The 11,857-nt window shown below is 41.0% G+C and overlaps 1 long non-coding RNA gene across 1 annotated transcript in view; it reads left to right on the top strand.

Moving 5' to 3' along the window:
* LOC122159414 overlaps window positions 1–8,226 on the top strand; it is a 25,597-nt gene extending 17,371 nt beyond the window's left edge. The window contains exons 3-4 of the long non-coding RNA XR_006168521.1: window positions 7,262–7,417; window positions 8,031–8,226. This is a non-coding gene — a long non-coding RNA (uncharacterized LOC122159414). The remainder of the gene's footprint in view (window positions 1–7,261; window positions 7,418–8,030) is intronic.
* Window positions 8,227–11,857: the final 3,631 nt, after the last annotated feature.

Below are 11,857 nucleotides of genomic sequence, written 5' to 3'. Positions count from 1 at the left end.
TGGTTTTAAGATCATTTCTGAAAATAACAAGACTTCTATTGACCAAAATTAGTCACAAGAAAAGGAAGCAGGGCTGGCCAATTGCCCTCCTGTCCACTGCCCAAATTCTAAGATGTTTGTAGAGAAAATATCTTGGCCTAAAGAAGGCACAATCCATTAAGCCACTAAGATTCTGCAGACTTTACTGGAGCTTGGTATTCTTTTCTCGTGTAACAGTTAGTCCAATTAAATATCCAGCTGGTCAGACACATACCTCCAAACACCAGTCAAAGTTCATCAATGCAGTTCACCTATTCAAAAGCAACACAACTGATACATTGACTGTACAGTCAATTGCTGCCATTTTCTGACCTTGAGGCCCCTTCATCTCAAGGCTGCTGCAAAGCTCCACTGGGGACATGCAGAGACTAGGCCATCACCTTCCCACCAAACAGCCATCCTGTTTGCCAACATCCCATGCTCCAGGCACCCCACACTTTCAGCAGGCGCTGGGCAAACTTCCCTTTTCCCACCCATTTGATGAACAACTCTCACAGTACTTAACACTAGAAAAGACCCTGGCACTCCTCTAAGAAAAACTACAGCCTGACCATAAGCAGCAGAGGTACTTGAGGCTGCAACCATATTGTACGGGTGCTGACCATCCTACTTAACCCCCGATTTTCCTGACTGTACCCCAGATGCCACTGAATCTTCAGTGCTGGTCAGGAGAGGTCAGACCTAAACACCAAACACACACACACACACACACACACACACACACCCCACCATCACCAGCAAAAGAGGCCCTGTAGACACAGCCATGAGCTTGTGCTTCCTAGCACACAGCAGCCTGCAACTGCAGTTCTGCTGAATTTCCTCAACTCTACATGCTATCATTCCTGCTTTTCCCCTTCCCTCTCATACAAATAGCAGGCAGCACTAAAATAAGATTGTCAGGGAGAAGGGAAAAACCTTTTGTTCAGAGCCTCCTATTTCAGGCCCATAACTGAGAAAAGCAAATACGTATTACATTAGTGCGATTAGTATTGAGCGAAACAAGCTCCTGTCATCTGCTTCATTTAAGTCTCTTCACAGAAGGCTGAAGATGAGATGTTTTCTGCCTACAGAATAGGCCCAGGCAAGTTTTTTTCTTCCTATAAGCAGCCAGTCAGTCCACACCCATACTGGAGGCCAAATTAAAATGTTAAAAGGAAAAAATATACATAAAGAATATTTCTACATACGCTGCCAGTACTCAGCTTTGCAGCAGACCTATGCACTGCTATGCCATCTTACAAATAGCTCTGTGAGGCAAAGAGATAGAAATCCTGTCCCTTGCCATGCTAGGTTTGGGGAAGCTTCTCCTATTGGTCATAAGGCAAGCATTTGAAGCCTAGACTCTGCTACCAAGCTCACTGCTATAACTTATTACCAGCACAGTCCCATTAAAGGCATCAGTGTTGAAAGCTGTTGCTTATATGAGCCCTGATGCCTTTCTGTCAAATGATAAGTGCAAAAACCACCCTCCAACAAGCCCAGTGCTCTGCATCATCCCTTTTCCTTAGGCACTACCCAAGCACCGACTCCTCACTGGGTCCTGGCAGCCCAGGGCCATGCTGCTACCTGCCCTGCTCCAGCAGCTCAGCCCAAACCCAGCCTGCTGCAGAACTGCACACTACATTTTGGGAGTCATTAGAGAGCTCTCTAGCCATTTGACCACCTGTGTTACTACATACATGAGGGACTGCCTCCTCCACTCAAAGCATCAGAAGGCCCTGCAAGCAGATCCCCACTTCTCCCTGCAAGATGGAGTTATTTCTACAGATACCTCCTCACAACCCAAGGGCTGGCTTCCCCATTTCCCAGCCCATGGGAGATAACATTGCTCACAACTGTCAAAATATAGCTTTCTGAGCTGGAAACCTTCACAAGGCTTAAAAAACAAGGCTTACAAGGCTTAAAAAAAATTGGCAAAGACTTGTTTTTATAAGCAAAGAAATACCGAAAGAATTTAGTGGTACTAGTCACTAAGCAAAGTTTTTGTCTATTAAGATTTATATTTTTTAAGATTTTTTTTTTTTTTTTTTTTTTGCTAAATAAAAAGGGAAGATCTACAGTAAGGAAACTGTAAAAGCTATTCATTGAAATTAAGAGATAATTAACTAGTCTTAACTTGTGCATAGCAGCAGATTTCCTCCTGGCAGTGCACTCATGCAGCTCTGTCTGCACTCAGCAGCATTCAGAGCAGGCAAAAGGCCGAGCAGGCCACAGCCTGTGATGCATAATAGGGCTGTGGTTGCTGCCACAGCTGAACAGTTCTAACAGCTCCTGCTCACTGCAGGGCAACCCTCCCTTTCTGGCCCCTCCTCCTGCTTCTCTGCAGGGGCTTCCCCAGTTTGCAGATCTCTCACAGCCAGCTTTTAGGAAGGGAAAAGAAATAAGAAATCAGCCCACTCCCCAAAAATATAATTTCTTTCCTGAAATGAACTGAGCTAACCAATCAGCCACGTGCTCCTGGGCAAAAAAAGGGGCAGGGACACATTGCTACTTGTGGGAAGGAAGAGGGAACACATCCCTGAAGCATCTAGACTGACTCAGCTGCAGCATCACAAGAAAACCTCACCAGTCTGCGGCTGGCACAGAAGCAGCTGAGATGCACGCACATTGTATCTCCAGCCTGACCAGTCTGCAATGGAAAAGGAGTAGAAAACAGCCAGAAAAGCAACTTCAACTCTCCCACTAGGTTTCATTGCATGCTCCATGTACCCCAGCACAGAGTTTGCTAAGTCTAGCATGTTAGAAATATCCCAGGCAGCTGGCATGCACTATGATTTATCGTTTCTGTGCAAATTAATTCGAGGTATTTGGAGAAAGTCTTCAGAGGAAAGGAAAAAAGACCACAGTTGGCTCTTTGCAATATTTTTAACACTGTTTGCCAGAGGAAGAGGTTATGGTTGTGCGGTGTACCCGTCACATGGGGCCAAGCAGCAGTGTAGGAGCAGCACTCCCAGCTCCAAGCAGGCTTGGCATGAGAAGCCATCTAAAGACATATGGCTATGACAAGCCCAAGTAAAAAATAATGCCACCACCAGCACTGTCACAAGGGGGAAGGCGAGCAGACATTTTCTTAATTACTCTCTGGAACTCCTCTCCAGATCTTCCCCGGATTCTGGCCCAGTCTCCCTAGAGCTGCCTAGCCAGTTCTCCCCAGTATTTTGTGCCTACCCAGGAAAGACACTGCATTAAATATCAGCAAAGCGTAACATACTCCTATATCCTAGCAGCTAGTCTTGGGACACAATCTGCAAGACTCTTGCTGCTTACAGCCTAGTTTATGGTCAGTTTCCCAGAAATATTTGCATGCTTGGATAAAGTTGACTGCAACAATTAATTTTCAATTTTAACTAATCACAAGCATTTAATCAGATGTGTTCTTAATGAAAGACAAAACAAGCTCCAAGACAGCCAGCAAAATCAGCATGAACTTCTGCAATATCATGTGCTTTATATTGCCCATGATTATTTTGAGGTGTAAAACAAAAAGAAATAGCATTCATTATGGAGGTAAAAAAAAAAAAAAAAAAAAAAGAAACCTATCATTTAACTGTAGCCAACACCAGAGCACAGAAGTGCCTTCTGATTGTTATTATCTGGTTAGAAAATATTTTATTTCCCATTTCACCAAAGCCCTTTGCTTTCTGGATTTCAAAAAGAAAAGGGAGGGATGAGTGATCAAAATGAAAGGTCTGAAGCTTTCTGCTCCTTAAAATCTGCCTCTCGTTTTCTTAGGAAAAAGTGAACTCAGAGTTAAATCTCTAAACACCAATCCTTTCTGCCAGCAAAAAGAGTTTGTTTGCCAGGGTGTCTTTAGAACATCAACACCACTGCGATCAAACATTTGGGAAGGAAATTGGCCCATCTATAAAGGATTTGGCCAGGACACAGCTCAGCTCTGCAAACGGCTGTTCTCTTTTTATGATAGCAGCAAGGTGTGAAGTAGAGACAGGGGAGTTCACACGTCTGTGAAGTGTGATGGTTCTCACACCTACCAGACCCAATACTAATACCGTACACATCTGTTACCAGATTTTAGACTATAAAATAGTATGGAAGTCATAACAGTGAAGATGAGAGAAAACTGTCCATATATTTTCTGAAGCTGTTTGAAATATAAGCCTTGTCATGTTGTTAAAGCAAAATACCATACTGAGTAACTTCACCACACCGTGGTGAAAATTACATTCTCTGGTGCAGTATTTAAACCAAAAAGCCTCCATTAGAGCAACAGTTAGGAAACTTTTATACTGGTTTAACAGTAGTAGAGTAAGCCTGGGGCTCACGTACTGCAAAAAAAAAAAAAAAAAAAAAAAAAGTGACTTTATGAATTACAGTTGCTGAAATTTCTCTCTGAAAGGCAAAGAGACAGATTTTCATCTGCCACATGAAGCTCCTGTGCAAAGCTAGATTAAGTTTATACCGATCAAAAATATATCTCAGCACCTCCAAATCTGTCCAAATCAGCAAGATGCACCACTTCTCAGAAATGGATTTTACCATAAAGTGAGGAATTAATCTCATAATGCAACAAATAATTGTCGTAACAGTTAAAACATTGGAAGCTTTCCCTCTTGTTACTTGCCAAACTAATGATATCATGTGATATTTTCACTGTGACAAACATCCTCCTTTTGATGTGTTTCTCTGTACCATCATTCTGCCTTTTTAATGCCTCTCCCCTTGAAGGAATAAGCCCTGTTCCTATTGAAGCCTACTGTCAGATAGCTATTAACTTTGATGGAATTTAGACCAGATCTTTCTCAGTCTAGATTACTTGCCAGCTTCTGAAGAGCCCCATGCTCTTAATCTTCTTAATTGGAGAAAACTGCAGATAGCATATGTAAATATGCGGGTGGGCTGTGTGGAGACTGCACATGTGAATTTGGGCAGTTGTGATGTTTAAATCTAGAACACAAACTTTAAACTGTATGACGATAACATATATCCGACATATCATGAATGCTGTTGTTTAATTTCCCCACAGTTTGGCCCTCCCTATCTGGACTCCCAGAGTCCCTTCAGTGAAGCAGTTGCTGGCTCTGTCTGTTAAGCTGACGGGTGCTATTACAATCTCCCATTCAGAATCAGCATTAAAAAAAAAAAGAGACAGATAACCAAACCTGTACCATGGAAGCCACCACTCAAAACACAGATGATGTGCAGGGCTGCTCTGTGGTGGCTCTGAGGGTTTTTTGAGAGTTTGAGAATGAGTGCTTACAACTGTGTGCATGTAAGAGATAAGCTGCAAAAAATACCACACAGGAACAGAGAGACAGCAGCAAGGACACACCAGATACAGCCAGAGAAGCACTGGTCCAGGAATACTAAAAGAAAAACGCCATTTCCACTAAAAAGCAGTAAGGAACCGTGAGAAAAGGCACTGTTCCTGAGCACAGTGGGGTTCACACAGCAGGAGAAACTAGCCTTCATGTACACTCTCTATGAAACTAATCATAACACGAAGATATTAGACTACATTGCCAATAGAGATAACCCATGAAAGACTCGATATTAGTTAAGCTAAACGTGTGACAACTTAAAAATAAATAGAAATCAGCTCTATTTCCCCAATAACTCTAAACATTTTCCTGAGAAAGAAGAGAATCCAGACCAACAAGGACAGTTTGGTGAGAACTTGGTTGGCAGCCTCACAGCTATCTTTGTTCTCCATACCCTTGAAAAGCACTTGCAAAAGCCTTCACAGGCTACATTTGTCCACCACCACAGCCACAGACCAGCCTGGCAGACATAGATCTGGGCACCAGCACCTAATTCCACTGTAGATCAAGCTCAGAAGAAATCTTCTGCATGGAGAGAATTTTTAATGAGATTCCCTAGTGTAAGTCAGTGTCTACGGAGGAATGGAAGCCAAGATGCAACAAATAGGACCAAAAAGATTTCACTAAGACTCTGTCTAGGCACTGGGGTAAAGATGACAGGCCAGAAAAAGATGCCAGGGTTGGAATAAGCTGTTCACGCCAAGAACTGAGTTTCTGTGAACAGAACTTCCTCTCAGCAACACCCAGAATAGCAATTCGCAAGTCTGGGGCACGAAGACCCAGGGGAAATGAACAGCCACAGGCAGGAGCCAAGCTTTCTCAGATCCATACATGGTCTCTGATGTACCCTGGGCCTCCCACGTAAGCTGCCTTTCATCTCTTTCCCCTTCTCATGTCTTGCTGCTTCAGTTCCCATTTTATAAAATTGAAAACTTGGCTTTACTATTTCAGCTCTCCACAACCAACCATAGCCCACCTTTTTTTCTGAAGCACATACACCCCTTTGCTATTTAAAAGGGCACTGTCAGCAGCAATAAGATTCCAAGACAGAAAAACCTATCATCCTGCTGCTCTGTAGCACCAATAATAAACTCCAGTAACTTGTCAGTCTGGGCTGGAGTCAAAATTGGTAACAAAACAAAGCTTACATTAGCAAACTCTAAGTGTGCTTATCATGCATGTGTTTTAGCATTCAGCTGAAACAGGAACAAAAGTGCCACATCATCATCATCATCTGTGCCATAGCATCACCTAAGGAAGCTGCTTTCTCCCTTCCTCCCCCCCCGCCCCTTTCTGCCCATCAGGAAAAAGAGTGCAATCTTTGCTAGATCTCCTATGTTGCACAACAATTGAAATTCTCATGAAGAATTCCAGAGCAAATTGTTAGCAGACTGTACCAATTTCTTGTTGTTTTGTAATTTTTTGTCATATAGTTTGGACATCTTGTGACCCTCAGATTTGAGAAAAGTTAAATTTAATATTTTTTCTTAATAAGTGGGATTTTCCCCTGTTCACTATTCTTGGAAAGAGAAATTCTTCCTAAACTCATAATTAAGGCAAAGTCAGAAAGAGTTCAGACTTTATGAGGGAAGGAGTAAGCTGTGAAAGTACTAAAAATACTGTGGAATTTAGATTATGTTGTTCTGGATCTCTTTCTAAAATAAAACCCACAGCTTGATAGTTTTTCCTTCTCAAGAAAATTTATTTCACTCAGAAATTCAAGTAGATGCTGAAGTAGATTCACAATTTAAAAAGCATGGAATTTAAATATGTAGTGCTCAGTTTTACTCTTATTGTTACCTACAGTCATATCGTAAGAAGGTACAGGACTTCTTACTGAAGATTCTGGTTCTCATCCATTTGAAGTACAGAAATACCTTCCCCTCAAACTCAGCTCTACCAACCCTTCACAATATGACGTCTCTTTCTTTTTTATTTTCCAGTTTGTGCAAAGCCCAAATGAAATCTTCTAAGGGAACTTTGGAGACAGCAGAGGGAGCATCACAATAGCTCCCATGTGGGATCACTTCTTGCAGAAGAATCCAGAGACTTCAGTTACTCTGAGGACCCTATTGTGTTAAGCAACACACATGCCTACAGTAAGCACGCTTACATTGTTTCAGTACATTTTCCACACTAGCAATGGATTTTTTGTAAAGGTCATCAGATGCAAGCTAGTCACCATTGGGAATATAAATTGTATATTCTTGATGTTCACTCAAAGGAAAAAAGAAAAGAGAGCTTTGTAACTTTATTTTTTTTTCCAATTAATTTTACTATTGCTCTTTACAACATCAATAGTCCTGGCTCTTCTATAATGCTTGCCATTCAGCAATCTCAGAACATATCAGACACATTCTTCATTTATAGTAATTTCAGACGGAATCAAAGCCTAGAAAAATGAAATGACAAGCGCAAGTCCATTTATGTATAACAGGAGGCAGAAATTTCAAGAATAAGTGCTTGATAGGTCTCCAGAACACGAGAACAGATTTGCTGGCTGATGCCACTCAACATGTGGTGGGAGAAGTTCCGTCCTCCAACACTGGCAGCTTCAGTAGAGTCACCATTTTATAACCAATAGTATCTACTGCTTCTATATACCTGACTGGTTAGTAACATGCTTTTTCTTAGTGGTTCTAATTCTTGAGTTTCACCTATACACTGAGGTTTATGGGCAACTAAATCCCCTTCAATTTCTTCCTATTGCAGAAAACTGACATTTAAGCAATGGATTCAATACCAAGACCAAATATGCCATTGGGAAGACTCTGTCTCCAACAAGTGCTGCCATGAAGGAGTCCAGTCTGCAGTGGGATGCAGACTGGCAATTCCACCAACCCTTCTAAAAGCTGAAAGCCCAGCTCTTATACACCCATTTTAATTGGGAGCCTAAAGCTATTTTACTCATCAGCAATAAAAGAGCAATTAAGTTTGCAGCTGGAAACGAATTAATGAGATACTGCAAACAAGCTAATTAACTCATGGGTATTCAGATAGAAACCACACAAAGCCCCACAGGGTGTGCTAATTACTTTGGGGGGGGTCTAACTAAAATAAAACAAAAAAATAGAAAACCACAACATTTGGAATAAAAGCTACAAGTCTGTCATTAAGCAGTCCTACTGCATGTACAGCGAGCATAGGAAACTAGATACAACTGTGTGCACGTGGAAATGACCACAGACCATATAGTGTGCTAAGAACAGTATTAAATTTGGCAACATTAAAACAGGATCTATTTGCTGAATTTCTACAGGCAGGTGTAACAGGGGAGCACTCTCCTCACTGTAACCAGAAAGATTTGGCACAAAAGTTAGTCTGTAAACACACTACTGTTGTTTTGGCAGCTTTGAGGAGAAGGAAAGATTTCACATTCACAACCAGATAGCCAGAATGAAGTGTGAGACTTCATGCAGCTCCTGGCCTAAACAGACCAGGCACAGTGTGAGGAAGAACAAGAGGATTTCTGGGTGTGTGTTAAGGAAGCTGCAGTATATGTTATATCATATCTGACAATTGACTTTAACTGTAGGATATTTAATTGCCACTGACTCAGGAGTTTGAAATAACTGGTTTGCTCATCCTCATGCTTTGCTTTGGTCATTTATGGCCATGTAAAATCCTGCTTTTCTGACATTCTACTGAGCCTTTTATGCTCTAGTACAAACATAGAGAATGAAATTGAGAGAAGCAGAGAAACGAGCCCTTTCCATAAAGTCTGTGTGATAGCAAAATACAGCTGCTTTTCAAATCTCAAACCCTTTGCTGTTTTTAAGAAAAAAGCCAAAAGTTCCCAGCACTCATAGCACAGCCTCAGCCTACCGGATTCAATAACCAATCCAGGAAACTAGTTTCAACATCAAGTTTCAAAGAGGTTTTTGTAAACAGAGAGCAAGCCCACAGAACAATATGATTCTTGATCCCTGTTTAAGTAGCAGGAGCACAGAAAAGCCTCAGAAGTGGAGACATCTGTATTTATGTAGGGTGTTTTCCCTGTCTCTTTATACTCTATTAAACTGCAAATGGAATTTCTTTTCTGAGTAGACTAGCCCTAGCATCTTAACCCATACCACCTATAACAATACTGCCACTAAAATACAAGAATGACACTTTCTGAACTGTATAAGCACTGCAGTTTGTTTATAGTTGGTATTATGGCAGATCACAGCAACCACCAGAGTCTTTGGGGTTCTTCTGAAGTTACAGAGGGACAAGATCAGAATCAGGCCCTGAGGACAGCTTTTATACAACACAGCTAGTTCAGAATCCAATTTCATAAGCCTTTTTCTTCATTTGGATTCAGTTGCAAGTGAGACATTTGTCGTCATCTGTGCGCGCACACTATTTTTACTTTCCTGTTAAGACAAGCTAGAGTTCAAAGCTATCACACAAAGCCAGGTGTAATATGAAAGTGGACAATGAGTTCTTATTGATACAATTACAAAATAATTGTTGCCTGACATCTCTGTACTTGCTTAGCTAAACAAAGTTTGCAATAAAAAGAGTTTAGGATTCATCTTGTCAAGGAGATATGCAAGTCTTGGCAGCACAAGTCTTATCCACAGGCTGACAAAGTATTTGTCAACCAATCTCTTCCTGTACTGAAAATAGGAAAAAAGTATTTATTGCATGCAACATGCTTTTCTACAGGAAATATGTTAATGCTCATTGTGGTCACTTAACCAGTCTAATGCAAAGTAAGTTACACTTAAAAACATAGATGCATGGTTTTTAACACTGCAAATCGCCTTCATTCCTAGCTCAAGATTATTCTGCTTGTATGTATTTATTTTTCTTTCTAGTTTACTTTGGCTGATTTAAGAGGGAGGCACATGAAGTCACCAGCACACCCAAAGCTTATATATGTTTTGAATACCAGTCTGTGACCCCACTGTTTGCACTTGTGCATTAGAGCTATAACTCAACACTGTCCCAACAAGCAGTGTGCTGCAGCTTGCCCAAGGGAAGATAAGTCAGAGCATAATCTACACATCCCGCAGCTCTCAAGGCTGTTAAAACACATATGCTATCTCTTGGAGAAAAAACAGGGCTCCAAACTGATCTTAAGCTATACTGAAGTATAAAGTAAGCAAGGCAGAGTAACTACTGGGTTCTGGTCTTATTTCTCTCAGAGCTCCTTACTCAACATTAAGGGAAAAAAAAAACAAGAACAGGGAATTCTAAACTCATGTGAAAAGAATGTGTGATTATTGCTTGTTTAGTGACAAAGTTTCAAGCCCACCTCCATGGCAGCATCAAGCTCACTGCTATTCTCCCTGCAAGTCCAACAGGGGAGTAAGACAGACTTCTTCCCTCAAGCTGAAAGAAATATCCATGTGGCTTCCATCTCCGCCACTCAAGGAGGTGCAGTTATAAAAATAAAACATCATAGTCATGCTAAATACAGCCTCATGGAAAAACTGGAAGTGGAAGAACTAGATTCAGGGGCACCTGGCTTTTATTCCTGTTTGGTCACTGACTTTAACAGGCTGAAGAGACTGCCTTTGTCTGCTACCCCTCCTCCCTCCCATAAATAAATTATAGTCACAACTTATTATAAATAACATTTGCACTGCAGGAATATTACACTAACCTGCAAACACACTGTCAGGTTTAACTAACATTTAAAGAGCACACTGAGCAGGGCAAAGTACTGTTAACAGTCATAAAGTGCTGGGTTTTGAGCTGTACTGATACAGCAGTGCTTTGGGCTCCTCAGTTTTATATTTTACAGCCACACTCTTATCAAACCATGCTGCATAACCGCCAGCTTCACAGAGTTCCCGTGCACAAGCCTCAGCTGAGCTCCTGCCACATTGCCTGCTAAGCATTTCCTCCTAGGCTGTTGCTCTGCACACATTAGAGGGCGTTGGCTTTGATGAAGAAAGTGTGAGGATTATTAAAAGCCTGAAAAAAAAAAAAAAAAAAAAAACCAACCAACCAAACCTCTTTGCAATTCTTAGAAGGAAACTGAGTTTCTGAATCCAAACTGAAAGTGACAGAAGTGTCCTTAGGAAGTTCCCTTCCTCCTCCCATATCTACTTCAGATTAGCTTATGCCTTATAAAAGAAAGTCTAATATCTGAAAATCTACAATGTACACAGACATCATGGAGCAGGCGTAGCAGCAAAGCCTGCTTTTCTCTTGAATATGTTTTTCAGCATTAATGCAGCATAGCAATTAGAAAATTTTAATCCTAGACTTAAAAAAAAAAAAAAATTAAAATAGTAATGAAGACCAAAAACCAAGAAGGTTGGTATTTTCTTATCTTAAAAAAGCTTAGAGAATATGCCACACAATTCTACGTTTTTCCTCAATGTGGCAAGAAACAAACGTTTTAAACAAAATAGTTACTAAAAGTGGCTCAATCTTAAATCATCTTTTAATTTTGGTTACTTGATAGGTTGACCTCAGGCCACGACAGGAAGCATTTTGGTTATTCCTAAGGGCAAGCTCATGAAGAGGGAGAACAGCGCGTTTGCAACCAGTTATAGCGTCAAAGCTTTGTTAGTCTGGTTTATTCAACATTTTTTCTT

This window comes from Centrocercus urophasianus, unplaced genomic scaffold (assembly GCF_019232065.1).
Source record: "Centrocercus urophasianus isolate 14NV4802_14NV808 unplaced genomic scaffold, USGS_Curo_1.0 seq_10, whole genome shotgun sequence".
In the NCBI taxonomy this organism is placed as follows: domain Eukaryota; kingdom Metazoa; phylum Chordata; class Aves; order Galliformes; family Phasianidae; genus Centrocercus; species Centrocercus urophasianus.
Note: the sequence above shows the minus strand (reverse complement) of the source record. Positions and strands in the feature narration are given on the sequence as shown.